This window comes from Lissotriton helveticus, chromosome 2_1, assembly GCF_964261635.1.
Source record: "Lissotriton helveticus chromosome 2_1, aLisHel1.1, whole genome shotgun sequence".
NCBI classification, from domain to species: Eukaryota; Metazoa; Chordata; class Amphibia; order Caudata; family Salamandridae; genus Lissotriton; species Lissotriton helveticus.
In genome coordinates, this window is record NC_136059.1 from 1,478,169,402 (window position 1) to 1,478,185,802 (window position 16,401).

Genomic DNA, 16,401 nt, shown 5'->3' on the forward strand with positions numbered 1-16,401 from the left:
AATAATATCTTCAATAGTATAGACGTAGGACTGAGGTTAACTAGGTCTTCTACTGACGATATTCGACTTAAAGTTATGTGTGCCAGCTAGCTCATAGTTCACTAGAAACTTTCTCGAATAGGCAAGGAGGAGTTTAACCTCCCTGGATAGACAAGAAGGGATTTAGTTTCTGACAACCATAGAACATGACAACTTTGCTCCCCCTAATCAAGAGTATATCTCTAGAGTCGTGTGAAAACAATAGACAACTTATTTTACTCAGTCAGTACGTGCATTCTTAGTTTCACCAGATTGTAGAGAAAAGGAAGAGACGGGCGTGTTCAATAAAAAGGTGTTATTTATTGATCAGTCTCTTTTCTCATACAAGAGAAATGAATCGCTATTATTGCAATACTTAAGGTTAAGTAAAGTGCATACAGTAAAAACAGAATTATAAAATAATACTGTAAAAGCATTGATATGGTTTCTTAGCCATATGATACTTAAAATGGATAAAATAGATACATACATATATACACTGACTAATCGTACTCAACTGGTGCTTCTAACTACGCCTACCCCAGTGTACCTGACCTAAGCCTAATACGTGGGCGGGAGTAGATAAGTAGCAGTTTAACTTAAGTTTGCTTTGCTAAGGATCTGACTCAAGAATTCTCTGTAAGGGGTTATTCAGTTCAGTACCTGGGAGTTAGAAGGCTGGAGGGCTGGTATCTCTATCTCAGGACTTGATATCCCAGCTGCCTGCGAAGGCGGCTGGAAACGCCGGAGCTGGATTTCTCGGCAAGAGAAAAGGCAGCGTCTCTCTCAGCGCATCAAAAGGGAGGGGCAGCGTCCGTGGGCTTTTCTGCACCAGCTGGGCTCCTCGGCAAGTCGCGCTGCTCCAATCTCGTCACCACCGTGTGTTTGCTTAGGGCAATGTCGGTATTATTTATACCTGAAAGGTGCCGAGATTGACGTAAGGATGGACATAAATACGTCAATAAGGATGTCATAAGAACTGGTCGTTCGTACATTCTTTACTGAAGTTCTTGGCTGAATCAAAACAATAGCTGCGGGGGATTTCCCAGGTTGCTGGAGGTTTGATTTGTTTTGAGAACTCGGTATGCTTGCTAGGGGGGCTGGAGGAATAGTGCTTGCCTAATGTGATAGCATGCGCTATGACCTAATCAGAAAACGGGTTTCTGTGCCGTTGTATGGCTACTAGTGATTTATTAACCGGACAAGGGTCAGAAATAGGAGTATCGATACAGTTACCATAGTAAATACATCACACCCACTCCACGGAATCTATGTCCATATTTACTAATCTAAGCATAGTAAACATAACTAACATTGTATGTGTATATTAAACCATCCCAAAATACATTAATTTGCATAAAAAAATGGTTGTGCGTAGTACATGAAATATGAATATAGCTACTGTATGCATTCAAGCAGTGTAATCAATTCAATAAAGGATGCCTATATTATATTTGCATTAATGACATTTGCGAAAATTCACACATGAAATGGCTCTTAATACAGAAGAAAAAGTGCGAGACCATTTCATCACATAAAAATATAGTTCTACTTGTAAATAACCTAGAGGTGGAGGAAATGTTTCCTAGAGTTCCCTAAAAATAGAAGTTCCGTTCTCTGAGAATAGTTTTACTTTAAGCAGAAGATAAGTGCCAAAAAAGGTAAATATTTTGGATTTGGAGAAAAAGTTCTTGTTTTCTTGAGCAAAATCGAAAAAATTCTTAGTGGCTTTGTTGTTAAAGTTGAAGGCCAAATTCAGAGTACAGGGAACGCTGTGTGCACGTTTCTCAAAGTCATTCTCTCTGTTCTGGTGAAAACATCATATCATTTAGATTTTCGAAAAAACAGTCAACAGCTTCAGGTGAAAGTTTGATCAGCATTGCTGACAGAAGGTCGTACCTGATCGATGCTGCTTTCATCTAGTACTTCACTACCCTTCAATCGCAGTGGTGAAGTCTCCACGAATGCCGTCATCAGGATAGGTAGCCGCTGGGGACAGTACAATGCATGAGCCTTTACTGGACTCAACAAAGTCTCTGCGTCCAATGGCACGTCTGATTGTAGTGTGAGACAGATGTCCAACACGCATTCTTCGCCGCATAGCACGCACCTTAATACAGGCATAACACAACTCTGCCACAAGGGTCTGAATGAAAGAAACCAAGTCATATTCAGATCTCTTAGCCGGGCTAGTCCAAGGACTTTAGTTATGCGGTCCCGGTAGCGTATAGCCAGGATCGTTTCTTCTTGTCTGTGACATGGTTTGCCATAGCGAAGCAGTAGTAGCAAAAATAGGATGCCTGCTACTAGTCCCAACAGGAGAGGAAGTCCGCCAAAGATGGAATGGACAAACTTAGGAAAAATACTCAGGATCGCTTTGAATGGTGTTAAAGCTCCTGAAAAAACTGTCTTAAATACACTCGCGATACCACTTGTATCAGAAATATTTAGAATTTCGTTTAGCATTTCTGCGAAGTGTAGGGGGCTATTTGTTGATAACAGTGAATGAATCTCTGCCGTTGTCCTTGCAACTTGGAGATCATACGTTTCTTTTGATGACGTCAACTGGGTTGGCGTCTGTAGGAGGACAGTCTTCATTCTGCTTAAAGTATCAATTCGTATAGAAGAGATTTTTAAACTGGGCCATAACCTTGCCTCCCTGTCTGGAGCATCATTCGGGAACAATACTCTTTCACAGCACATGACCCTGGTAGTCATGCTTATGAGATAAGTTTTTCCTGGCATTAGGCCGCAACATCTGTGATCTACAATTAGAATGTAACTCCCGTTCAAGATTCTTCTAAAGAATGGTTCTATTTGTGTTGCAGGTGTGCCTAGCTGGTGACATGAAAGGTTATTTGAAGTCCCTTCACAGGCCCCATGCAAACTTATACCCTGACACAGAAGTATACCACTTAGTGATTTTGCACAATTATTGCCACTAAGAAATACACTCTGACCCTTATTACTGACACATGTGTGTGTATAGGGCAAGTTCCATGTTGACTTAATGTATCCTTTACCCAACCTTTCATACTGGCTTGCCTGTATATATTTTTGGCAGTATTGAAACTGGAAAGTCGTTATCGGAATATTAATTATCCCATGTATTATCCATTCAATGACAGGTCGTTCTGACATTGTCAATGGTAATCTCTCAAGTTTCTCAATGCTCAGAATGGTATAATCAGCACCCTTTTGTGCCAAACTGATTTATTTAACAGTAAGGTTAAAGATATTGAATAGTGACGTTGTGTCGATTAAACACCACGGCACATAGCCTGAATGCAGATTTTGTAAAGTCCAGCCAAGCTGTACAATAGAACGTAATTGAGACTGACCGTGTTGTAACATCAGTAAGGCTTGCTCTAATATATCGATTGCTGAAGACACAATACTGTCCAGTGAATATATTCTGGAAGACAGAGTCATTAACCCATTGTCCACAACAGAAAGTGATTTTTCCAAATTAACACGGTCAATTTCCCGTATTTTCTCTGCTGTCTCAATTTGAGTTTCTTTCCAAGCTTCGTTATAAGCTGCATATATAGAGGCCGCTATGAAATATTTTTGACGCTGTTTGCGTGGTCCCATAATGAAATCACGCAAGTCAGCACCTTCAGTAAGTAAAGTTAGGTGTTGATTAATTTCTGCCAGTGTGGATGGATGTAGCCTTTGAAGGCAGAGTTTTCCCACACTGTAAGTAGTTACAATCCCTGGATGTTGTCTTAGGGAGTATCTAGGGTCTGGCCTGGTCAATGTGAACCCCTGTATTTTGTTCAGGAATCTGTCTTGACAGTTATTTGTGACTGTGGGCCAGATCAACCATTGTTTCCATTCAGGATGTGTTCTGTTTTGGTTTAAAATATGTGTTACGTCTATCTCAACATCCGTAGTGCTATTACTGTCCGTTGTTGGCTTTGGGATAGACGGTTTGTTTAAGTCTCTGATTTTGGCTAGGCCAAGACAGGTAGTCTGTTGAATAGTGTCATTCGAAAACATAATTTGTTCTGGGATCATGCAGGCGCTAAATAATGATTCTACACCTTGCACTTGCCAATCTTTTGTGCCCCAGATCGTTTTCGTATCAACGTTATTGTTCCAGAATTCAAAACCAAATGTATTCATTTTTTCAAAAAATGAGTCAGAATATATACATTTTGTGTTTGTAAGCATGGTTTTCACTCCTGTCTTATTTAACAATTTGAAATAGAATGTTTCTGGATTACTGGTGTTAAACCCTGAAAAATATGAATATTTATCATAAAATGTTTATGAACTGCCTTTTGGTGGAGTTGCACAATGTTCCCATTGGTTATAATTTAAAACATTTCTAGGTTGAGAAGATTTATGCAGATAATGGTTACCATAGTGGTTATAACAAAACATCTGATCATAATTAGACGAACCTTGCAAATAATCATGTTCTTAAATTTAGCAGACATCACAAGATCAGACGTCATTTCATTAATACTTTCAAAGTCCCAATCATCAGCAAATTTGCTTGGTTTTACAAAGTCACTCAATGAAATCTTGAATTGGTGTGGATACTTCAGGATCTCAACCGGGCCATATATTTCGTAATCAGTATTGTCCCACGCTACCCCACCGGGTATAGGATTGGCTGTGAAGTTCACTGAAGAAAGTTCTCTTTTCTCGATGTGTGAAGACTTGTGTGGTTTCAGGACTAAGTTGATTTTCTGACTTGCTGTGTCCATTTTAACATACTTTCCCTCAATGAAATGTCCCAAGCATAGTACCATGATGAGCCAAAGTAAGAGGACAAATGCACCTAATGCCACCCAAATTTCAATCCATGGGGAAATCAGATAGGTTTCTTTTAGTTGATGATAGAGTTCCTTTGCTTTATCTTTAAAAGTTTTTGTTGTCTGCTGTACTTCTGGTTCACTTGGATCCTCAGAAAAATCATCGACGTTGATGAAGTAGCCGGAGGCTGTTCTGTCAATTGTTCCAATTGCTTCTGTGTTTAGGAATTTGCTTTGTTTCATTATCATAGTCATTTGTTACTTCATTGTAGGTTGGTGTTTCTTGATGTAAAGCTTTGATTTGGGTTTCAAGAGGTTTAAGTTCCATTGCTTTGTTGCATAGTCCTTGTTGATTCACTGTAGATTTTTCAAATGTGATTAGTCTTTCAGTCTGAACCTCTGTATTTGTAGCAAATCTTGGTGTTCTGCTACTTCTAGGGAGTCCACTTGGCCTACTATTTGTTATCGGCCACATGATTGTGGTTTAACCAGGTCGATAGATATAACTCGGTCCTCCTTTTTACCAGCAAGGGGCGGTAGTACTACTGATCTTGTCCCGTTGACAGACAAGACAGGAACTGCTTTTCTGTAAGAAGGCCCAAATTCCTTCTTTACCGCGCTCTTCTCTCTGACCAGATCCCCGATTTTTGGAATCCAGACAGGCCTTGCTGGGACAGGTGGTTTCTCTTCAGTGGTTGTTGGCTGTTGTTTCAACTTTATGTTGCTCAGGTCTTTTCTTGTTTCATTTAAGTCCTGTAAAATAGCCAAACGATCTTTGGTATCAAAGCATTATTCTTTAACCACTGAAGCCTGACTAACAAGGTCCTGGACTAACATTCTAGTCCCAAACAATAGTTCGTACGGACTGAGACCTTTCAGAGAATTTCTTGGCAGATTATTTAGACTACGTTGGACACTTATTAAATGTTTGACCCACCCAGCTCCCGAGCCTAATACCCTTGCTGTTATAGATTAGCTTTATGCCTTGGTTTTTTCTTTACACCATCCCGTTTCCCTCAGGAAGGAAGTGAGAAGAGTCCCGCAATGCAATGCTCATTCTGGCCGGGCACCCCCCATAAACTCGAGAGCTTAAAGGAATGATGTTTGATCAGAACGTAGCATGCTTCTAGCGCATATGCCATTGTAGACTCGCAAATCTTTTATAACCGTTCAGACGTCAGCCGAGAGTTAGGGTCTGCATTATAGGTGAAAATAGTCTTTACATGTTAATTTGACGCTTATTCATAATGGGTATTTTATGTTTATTGTTTAATCCAATCTGGAGCGAAGCGCCATGGTAGCACGCCGTCTCGGTCGCCACTGCGATCTCTATTGCAGTCTGGGCAGTTTTTTGCAAAAATGTGATGATGCAGGCTCATACCTGGCCACCAGTATACTGATTGTAATTCTTCCAGAGAATCTTTAAGCTTAAGGTGTCTAAGACCCTCACCCATATGTGCGTCTGCTATTAACAAGCCTCTCCTGTCCATGTTTGGAATTACTCTATCCCCCACTCCAGGGATTCGAGAAAAAGGAACGGAGTTTGCATCAATTATGTATGTATAATTGAGTGGATAGTTGATCGGTAGCGCTGAGCAGTCGCCTTTTGATGACGTTTTCACCGCCAGCACTGTTTCACCGTCAATGTTTTTTACTGAACGATTTTTTCTAGCTACGGAAGCCGATTTAGTTGCTACCGCTGTGGCTGTCTCAGCCAATGAATTCCCTGCAACGTGAACGCCATCACGCTGATGACTCAGTGAATGTATCACGTGAGTTTTTGGTAGTTCTTTCTTTAAAAGAACTATTTGTTCCCAAAGCATTTTTTTTGCTTTATTGTGGCACCTGTGTCATCTTTGTAACCGTTTTGAGTCCATTTCTGTAAATCGTTGTTGTATGATTTGACGCAGTAATATGAATCGCACACTATTAGTGTCGGGAATTCGCGATCGGCATTATCTAGCGCCATTTTCAACGCTATAATTTCAGTTTGTTTTTCTGAATTATTTTCCACTGAGTGTGTTTTTGTCAATAGAGGTCTCAGTTTACCTCCGCGCCACATGTCTTTTACAATCTCGCATGTGGCGTTGTATGCTTGCTCTCCCCAAACTGAGGGTTGAGCATGTCCGTCTGTATATATTACACAGGCGTACTGTCGTAAGGGCAGAATGTCGATTGGCAGAGGATATTCTCTTTCATATTCTAGATATTTTAATTTTTTCATTTCTGGATCAAAATAGTATTTTACTTTGTCTGTAGCAATAGAATTTACCCATTGTATTCAATCTGGATTTAATGCCATAGTAGGTAAATTACATGGGCTTGTTAATGCCTCGAAAGCTAATTCTGCTGTTCTGACTGTAATACGTCTACCGTCAGCTTGGTATTTTTCTCTTGCTACAGCTGTTTGAACCGCATGAACAATATTTTCCTTAATGCTGAACGTTTTTTCAGCTTTTGTGTACAAGTGTGTTTTGTATGTTATTGGTACAGTTTCTCCCTCATTAGAGGTCAGGTATGTGAATCCGCGTCTTCCTGGGATGACTCGAATCACAAGGTTGCGTGTGTTGTCGCGTGTTTGTAGTTTTGTTTTAACTAACATGTCTGTTTGTAAAGATCTCAAAATTTCTGTGTGTTTTTGAGTCCAGTTGATTCGTTTAAAATCTGGTTTTATTAGATCATAGAGGGGTTTAACCCTCTCTGCATAGTTTATAATATAAGTTCTTCTGAATTTTAGGAAACCTAGAATTGATTGTACGTTTTTTAGTGTTCTAGGTGCTTGGATTACAGCACATTTCTCTAGGAAATTGTTAGCCAGGCTTTTGCCTTCACTTGATAGTTCATATCCTAAAAACAGGACAGTTAGATGGGCAATTCTTGACTTTTTAAAGTTGAATTTGTAACCCTCTGCTGCGAACCCAAGTATTATGGTGTTCACTCTTTTCAAGTGAGTATCCAAGTCATCATCTGTTAGATAGATGTCATCGACATAAGATAATGCCTCATCATCATATATTTGTAGTAACTCTGTTACTCTCGCTGAGAATAATCCTGGGCTGTTCTTGAACCCCTGCGGCAAACAACAGAAATTTTTTTGTGAGCCGTTTATTGAGAACGCGGTCAAATATCTGCTCTCTGGTGCTGTATTTTGACAAAAGAATCCATTAGAGATGTCTAACGTTGTTTTGTATTTTTTGCGCACTATGTTATTCATTAGTGCTGCACTGTGTGAGTTTTGTACTGCAAAAGTTTTGCAACATGAGTTCAAGTGTCTGTAGTCCAAAACAAGACGATATGAATCATCTGGTTTGGAGACAGGAAACAAAGGATTGTTCATTTGTGAGGTGCAAGTTTCAATCACCCCCTGGTATTCAAGTTGATCTAGGATCTCTTTTACCTGTTTTTTAGCTTCTTGCTTAATTGGGTACTGCCTCTGTGCAGTAGGTTGTGATTTTAACTGGATTTTGTGAGGAGGGGAGTCCTCATCCCATCCCACGTTGTTTTTATATAATGCAGGAGCTTGGGCTACTGCCCACTTTCTTGCAAGTGTATATTTTTTATGAATTGGAATATGATTTGAGAAGGCAGGCATAATTATTTCATCGCCATGAGGGCACTCCCTGACAAACTCTGGTGGCCAGTCTTTTTCAGCTAGAAGGATGTCATAGCCCTTGGAGAGATTATCCCAAAATAGACCCCTTATTTTCCTAGTCTTATCCCCCTCTATACGCAATGTTATTTCACATATTTTATGAGGTTTGCTAACTCTGGTATCTGCAGTTTCCACCTGAATGTATTCATTCGTGTCCACTGTCTCCAGATGATTCATCAGGATCTTGCGAGCTATGCTCACTTCTGCTGCGCTGTCTAGCATTGTCTGAGCCCATTCTCCGTTTTTCAGCTGTGTCCTCAGTATCCTTGGCATGGTTGATTACTTTAATACTGGCTACCTTCTTCTTTGGAAATTGTAATTTTTTATTTTGATGAGCAGGTTCCTTGTCTTTGGACTTGACGTGCTCTTCCCTATGTTCTGATCGTCCTCTTCTTTCCGATTTCTGCGAGGAAGTCTGAAAAGAACGAGAGGGACGTGTATCAATATCTTGATATCTATCAGGTTTCTTTAAATTATCCCTATTTCTAAGGTTGTATTTTTTCCCAGAGGGCTCCCTTTGGGGAGACTTGCGTCCTTGGTCCGGAGATCTTTCTCTCCGCCGAGGAGACCTTCTTCTGGTCTGGAATCTTTTTTCTTTGGGAGTGGATTGTTTATTTCCATCCCAGCTCTTTTTTTGAGTGTTTAGATTATTTTTAATAAATACCTTTTCAGGATTTTCAATTAGTTGGGGTTTCACTGGTATTCCACCCAAACTATCTCTTCCTAGTTCTTCATAGGATTTTTCTATTATTCTGGCAATTTCAAATGGTTGGTCTGCTATATCTGTCTCTTTCAACCTCTGGAGGAAAGTTATATCCTCAGTTGCCAATTGAACTAAGTCTCTATATGCCTGTGTTAATTCTTTTATTTTAACTAGGAGTTATTCGCTTGACATTCTGTTAATGTCAGCATGTGATGTGTAGCTGGCTGGAACCGGCCACTTTGCTACTGGTCTACCTAGTGGACCGAGCTTGGTGATGTGATTATTATGTTTTAGGGCGCCATTAAACCAGAGCAGGTGCTCTTGGTATTTGAGTGGTATTTCCACCTCCTCGAAAGGAGTATACTCATTCGGAGGTTCCTCTATGTTGTAATAGTGGAAGTCCTTTGTTACAGCGTTTGCTGCTGGAAAGTTTATCCATGAATAGAATACCTCTGTCTGCCGATATTCGTGTGCCTCAATTACGAATATGACTGTACCACCTCTTGGTGTCAGTCCATTTTCTATAAGTTTTAAAGTTATAGTTTTTCTTATGTTCACCGGGATTAGTTTTGCACCCGGGTCAGTTTGCAGGACACTATTGTCATCTGCTAGGAGTTGAGCTGCTACTCTAGCTGTCTCCCTCTCTTCTTCACTGTCTGTCATTTTACTGACTGGAAGGTTATTCTGTTTGTTTTGCAGACCAGGTTTCTACGGAAACAAAGATTAGATGCACAATATTTTGGAACAGTGTATCCTTCAACGTTGAATAAACCAAGAACCATACATAGGAGTCTCCTCCTACTAAGTTTGGTGGATTTAACCTTTCACCCACTCCAGACGTCTTTGGAGTATTATGGGACAAAAGGGGTCTGTGTGAAAAAGCACGACTGAGTTACTCTAATGCCTTGCGTTAGATTTATCGCCTATCCAAACAGTTGGGCGCCATGTAGTGTAGTTCCTATTATCCCAATAGGCTCTGCGCATTGGAATAATATCTTCAATAGTATAGACGTAGGACTGAGGTTAACTAGGTCTTCTACTGACGATATTAGACTTAAAGTTATGTGTGCCAGCTAGCTCAGAGTTCACTAGAAACCTTCTCGAATAGGCAAGGAGGAGTTTAACCTCCCTGGATAGACAAGAAGGGATTTAGTTTCTGACAACCATAGAACATGACAACTTTGCTCCCCCTAATCAAGAGTATATCTCTAGAGTCGTGTGAAAACAAAAGACAACTTATTTTACTCAGTCAGTACGTGCATTCTTAGTTTCACCAGATTGTAGAGAAAAGGAAGAGACGGGCGTGTTCAATAAAAAGGTGTTATTTATTGATCAGTCTCTTTTCTCATACAAGAGAAATGAATCGCTATTATTGCAATACTTAAGGTTAAGTAAAGTGCATACAGTAAAAACAGAATTATAAAATAATACTGTAAAAGCATTGATATGGTTTCTTAGCCATATGATACTTAAAATGGATAAAATAGATACATACATATATACATTGACTAATCGTACTCAACTGGTGCTTCTAACTACGCCTACCCCAATGTACCTGACCTAAGCCTAATACGCGGGCGGGAGTAGATAAGTAGCAGTTTAAGTTAAGTTTGCTTTGCCAAGGATCTGACTCAAGAATTCTCTGTAAGGGGTTATTCAGTTCAGTACCTGGGAGTTAGAAGGCTGGAGGGCTGGTATCTCTATCTCAGGACTTGATATCCCAGCTGCATGCGAAGGCGGCTGGAAACGCCGGAGCTGGATTTCTCGGCAAGAGAAAAGGTAGCGTCTCTCTCAGCGCGTCAAAAGGGAGGGGCAGCATCCGTGGGCTTTTCTGCATCAGCTGGGCTCCTCGGCAAGTCGCGCTGCTCCAATCTCGTCACCACCGTGTGTTTGCTTAGGGCAATGTCGGTAATATTTATACCTGAAAGGTGCCGAGATTGACGTAAGGATGGACATAAATACGTCAATAAGGATGTCATAAGAACCGGTCGTTCGTACATTCTTTACTGAAGTTCTCGGCTGAATCAAAACAATAGCTGCGGGCATTTCCCAGGTTGCTGGAGGTTTGATTTGTTTTGAGAACTCGGTATGCTTGCTAGGGGGGCTGGAGGAATAGTGCTTGCCTAATGTGATAGCATGCGCTATGACCTAATCAGAAAACGGGTTACTGTGCCGTTGTATGGCTACTAGTGATTCATTAACCGGACAAGGGTCAGAAATAGGAGTATCGATACAGTTCCCATAGTAAATACATCACAGCAGAGACAGACACGGTACATTATATGTAACATTCTGATCATGTGCCTAAGAACACACTGTGATTGAAGCTTCATTCACCCATCACTGTGATCTTAGGCAGAGTCACACATACTGCTGGCAGAGACAGACATGGTACATAATATCTAACATTCTGATCATGTGCCTAAGATCACACTGTGACTGACGCTTGATTCACACATCACTGTAATCTTAAGCAGAGTCACGCATACTGTTGGCAGAGACAGACACAGTACATTATATGTAACATTCTAATCATGTTCCTAAGATCACACTGTGACTGAAGCTTGATTCACCCATCACTGTGATCTTAGGCAGAGTCACACAAACTGTTGGCAGAGACAGACATGGTACATTATATCTAATATTCTGATCATGTGCCTAAGATCACACTGTGACTGAAGCTTGATTCACCCATCACTGTGATGTTAGGCTGCGACACACATACTGTTGGCAGAGACAGACACGGTACATTATATCTAACATTCTGATCATGTGCCTAAGATCACACTGTTTGTGTTAAGGACAACAAGGGGCCGCAAGTGAATTAGCATCGGACCTCGGGGAACATATTTTGTGAAACAACAACGGTCCATGCAAAAGAATTATATGCAAAGCAATGAATATAGACTGAATCAGTTCTATATTTGGGGCGACATTTCCAGCCGGACAGAGGTCTTCAATTTTTTACTCAATTGAAATTTTTCATACACAGGAATACCTTCAACAAATCACCAGTGTGGGGCACAAGCCGGTACCCAAACAGCCTAAGATCACACTGTGACTGAAGCTTCATTCACCCATCACTGTGATCTTAGGCTGAGTCACACATACTGTTGGCAGAGACAGACATGGTACATTATATCTAACATTCTGATCATGTGCCTAAGATCACACTGTGACTGAAGCTTCATTCACCCATCACTGTGATCTTAGGCAGAGTCACACATACTGTTAGCAGAGACAGACATGGTACATTATATCTAACATTCTGATCATGTGCCTAAGATCACACTGTGACTGAAGCTTGATTTACCCATCAGTGTGATCTTAAGCAGAGTCACACATACTGTTGGCAGAGACAGATATGGTACATTATATCTAACATTCTTATCATGTGCCTAAGATCACACTGTGACTGAAGCTTTGTTCACCCATCACTGTGATCTTAGGCTGAGTCACACATACTGTTGGCAGAGACAGACACGGTACATTATATGTAACATTCTGATCATATGCCTAAGATCACACTGTGACTGAAGCTTTATTCACCCATCACTGTGATTTTAGGCAGAGTCACACATACTGTTGGCAGAGACAGACACGGTACATTATATGTAACATTCTGATCATGTTCCTAAGATCACACTATGACTGAAGCTTGATTCAATATTAAACAAAGGAAGGAGAGAGATAGAATATGGATTCGTTCTCCCTAGGTTACGTCTATAAACAGGAAGAATCCATAAAATTATGGGATGACAGTGTCCCTACTGTGGTTGGGAGCACGTCTGATGTTTTTGGGTACCCCTCACACACCAACAGGCCCCTTGGTGTCATGCTTCATCATCGGGGTAATCGTATCCCTCTACGGGATACGGCGTGCTGCGACCTGCGTTTGCGCGGGAGCACTCTTTGACTATGTGTGGTGTATTGTGAGGGGTGTTTTTTATATATAATATTGTGAGTGAGTGTAGTGGTGGGGTTAGGGGTGGAGATTAAAAAGGACCTGACTCGTGGGTAAACACAAAAAAACTTTAATTGTTCCCCGAGTTGGTACTGTTAAAAAGGATACAAGGATACAAGACGAAGTGTGGCGTTGTATTATGTGCGCCGCCTCTTTTTGTGTGTCAACATGTTTCGATGTAAGAACATCTTCTTCAGGACTGGGGAACACAAAATCCCCACCTTACTCACGTTTTTCTAATCTCTTTCTGTGTATATACAAGAAAAGTGATATTTACAAGTGAAGGTCTATCAATGTACCTACACTTTAGCCGCTATTTTGCTGACCTGTAGAGAGAAAGGACAAAATTTTTTTTTTTCAGGTGATCCTTTACTTCAAAAAGACCATGGGTTTAATGCATCCGTGGTGCTGGTCATGCAGAAAAAGTGCGGTGTAAAACATTTTTTTGTTCAAAATTATTATTCAGGGCACGAAGGTGTCAATCTACACATAATTAACGTGCCTATTGTGAAAATAATTCTGAAAAATTCAAAAAATGTTCGAAAAAAGGGACACATACAAGACAGACAAACATACAACATAAAACACACGCTCTAGATTCAGGCCATGTTAAGTGCCCTGTGACATTATCAATGTTTTGTTATTGGTGGTGAGGCCTCTGTGATGTTAACAGTGATAAAAGAAACATACTGTAAAATAAGGAGTTCATTGCTCCATGAGACCGTGTCTAACGTAGGGGTTACCCGGGCTTCCTTGCTGCCTGTAAAAAGAAGGGTGGACAAAATATACACCTTCTGCTGTTTCTGTTTCTTAGTACTTACATATTGTTCAGGGCTCGCCATACTCATCCGTTTTAGGTATTACTCACGGGTCTATGAGGAGAATCCCTCTTCGCTGCCCCTTACGCCGGCTCTGCTGTATCTAGGAGTGTGTTTTCAAATGGCCTTTTATGTGCTTGTTACCACGCCCTTATTCTTGTTAATTGGCGGCCGGGGAGGCCCATATTTGGTCCACCGGTAATTATCTGTTAATTTGTTAAGGACCGCGCCGTCTTTTTTAGCGCACGCGCGTTGGAATTGCTTTTCTCGCACAGCGCATGTATTGCGATCGTGCGTCTTTAGCTGGCGCATGCGCACTGTGCTGGGGGAAACAGACTCTTCTCCGCGCATGCTCGTTCCAAAGAGCTCACACGCTTCAGTCTTTCCTGTGTCTTGTATATGTACAAAGGTTGTGGCCCCATAGACTGTATGTGTGGGGCAAGAGGGAATGACTTATTGCAGCAACGGCCCAAGGGGATTTTTATACAAGATGTTATTTATTCATTTTTTCAGAATAGGAGGTTTATGATGAATGATACTGTTAGTGCCTGGTTTGGTGTCAGTGATGTTTCAGTTCAGGACCATATTCACATCCTCAATTGCCCCCATGGAATGTCATCATTCAGGCCTGATATATGGGTCCCCAAACGGAAAACCCAACGCTGTTCCTTCTCAAAAAGACCATGTTCTGTGGGCAATTGTTCAATTACGGTCCAGTGGATGTCATTGACACAGTGTCCCATTTCTAAAAAATGAGTCGCCATTTTTGTGGTGCTTTTCTTGCACCGTATATTGCTCTTGTGTTCGTTGAGTCTTGTTTTGACCGCTCTGGTCGTCATGCCAATGTATTCCAAATGGCAGGGGCACGTAATCATGTGAACAACGTTTTTGCTGTTACAGTTCGTCATCTTTCTCTGGTCCCATTTCGTACCATTGGTGAAGGTCAGTTGTATACTTCTCTTCGTTAGATGGCAGCTGGCACAGTTGCCACATGGGAAATGTCCCTGTGTCCCATGTACAGAGGGTTGTCGTTGGGGAGATGTTCTGGGGCATGTATGTACAAGAATGTCCTTGAGGTTCCTCCCGCGTCTGTGGGAAAACATTGGTTTTTCAATCACCAAGTCACCACAATTTAGGATACGCCAATGTTTGTTCACTATTTTTGAGACCTCATTTGAATGGGTGTTATATGTAGTGATACATATTGGTCTGGTTTGTTTGGCACTGGTTCCCATCTTGTTTTCCAGGAGAGCCTCTCTGTTGTTGTTCTTGGCTCTCTTCATCGCTGTGTTGATTACTCTGTCCGGGTACTTCCTGGCTTGCAGTTTACTTTTCAGATCTCGAGCTTGAGATTTGTAGTTGTCCATTTGTGTGCAGTTCCTCCTTAGCCTCAGGAATTGGCCATATGGGAGGTTCATCCTAAGGTGTCGTGGATGAAAACTGTCATATCTGAGTAGACAGTTCCTGGCCGGCGGTTTAAAATGTGTCGTGGTTTCCAGGCCTCCATTCCGATGGTAGATATTAAGGTCTAGAAAAACTAGTTCTTCATTAGAAACTGAGTGAGTGAATTTTAAGAAACGGTCTTGGGTGTTGAGCCATTCCATGAACTTGATCACCGTCTTTTGGTCGCCCTGCCAGATAATGAAGATGTCGTCGATGTATCGTTTCCTGGTGAGTATATTGTCTCTCTAGGCGTTCCGAGGAGTTAGGATTTTGTTTGTTTCCATGTGATGTACATACAGCCCTGCCAGGCTCGGCGCAAATGTGCTTCCCATGCTCGTGCCGTGGCTTTGAAGGTAGATTGTTCCATTAAATTCGAAAAAGTTTTTTGTCAGAGCTAGTGCGATACACTCCATTACTACTCCTCTTGGAGTTTGGTACCGCCAGCTCGCGCTGTACAAAACTTCCTCAATTATGGCCAGGGTCTCGTCATGGGGGAGGCTAGTGTACAAGCTCTCCACATCCAGGCTAAGTAGTAGTTGATGACTTGGGTCAAATGGTAGGTCTTGGAGCAATTGTAAGACAGCTTTTGTATCTTTCAGACAGGTGTCTGTGGCCTGGATTAGAGGTCGTGAGAAAGCGTCTGAAAATTTTGAGAGCGGTTCAAGAATCGATCCGATTCCGGAGACAATGGGTCTACCCGGTGGGTCATTTATGTTTTTGTGGATTTTGGGAATGCAGTAAAATTGGGGTATTCGCGGATGATTCAGTATTAGGAATTCTGATTCCTTCTTGGACAGCCAGTCATGTGTCACAGCCTCCTCAACCATGCCGCCTATAGTTCTCCGCAGAGATTCGGTCGGGTCATGCGAAAGTACTGTGTAATTGCGTCTGTCTGATAGAAGTCTCAGGCATTCCTGGTTGTATGCTGTTGTTGTTTGTATGACCGTCGCTCCGCCTTTATCGGCGGGTTTTATGGTTATGGCCTGGTTGCCAGTCAATTCTCGTATCGCCAATTGTTCCTCCTTGCTGGTATTATG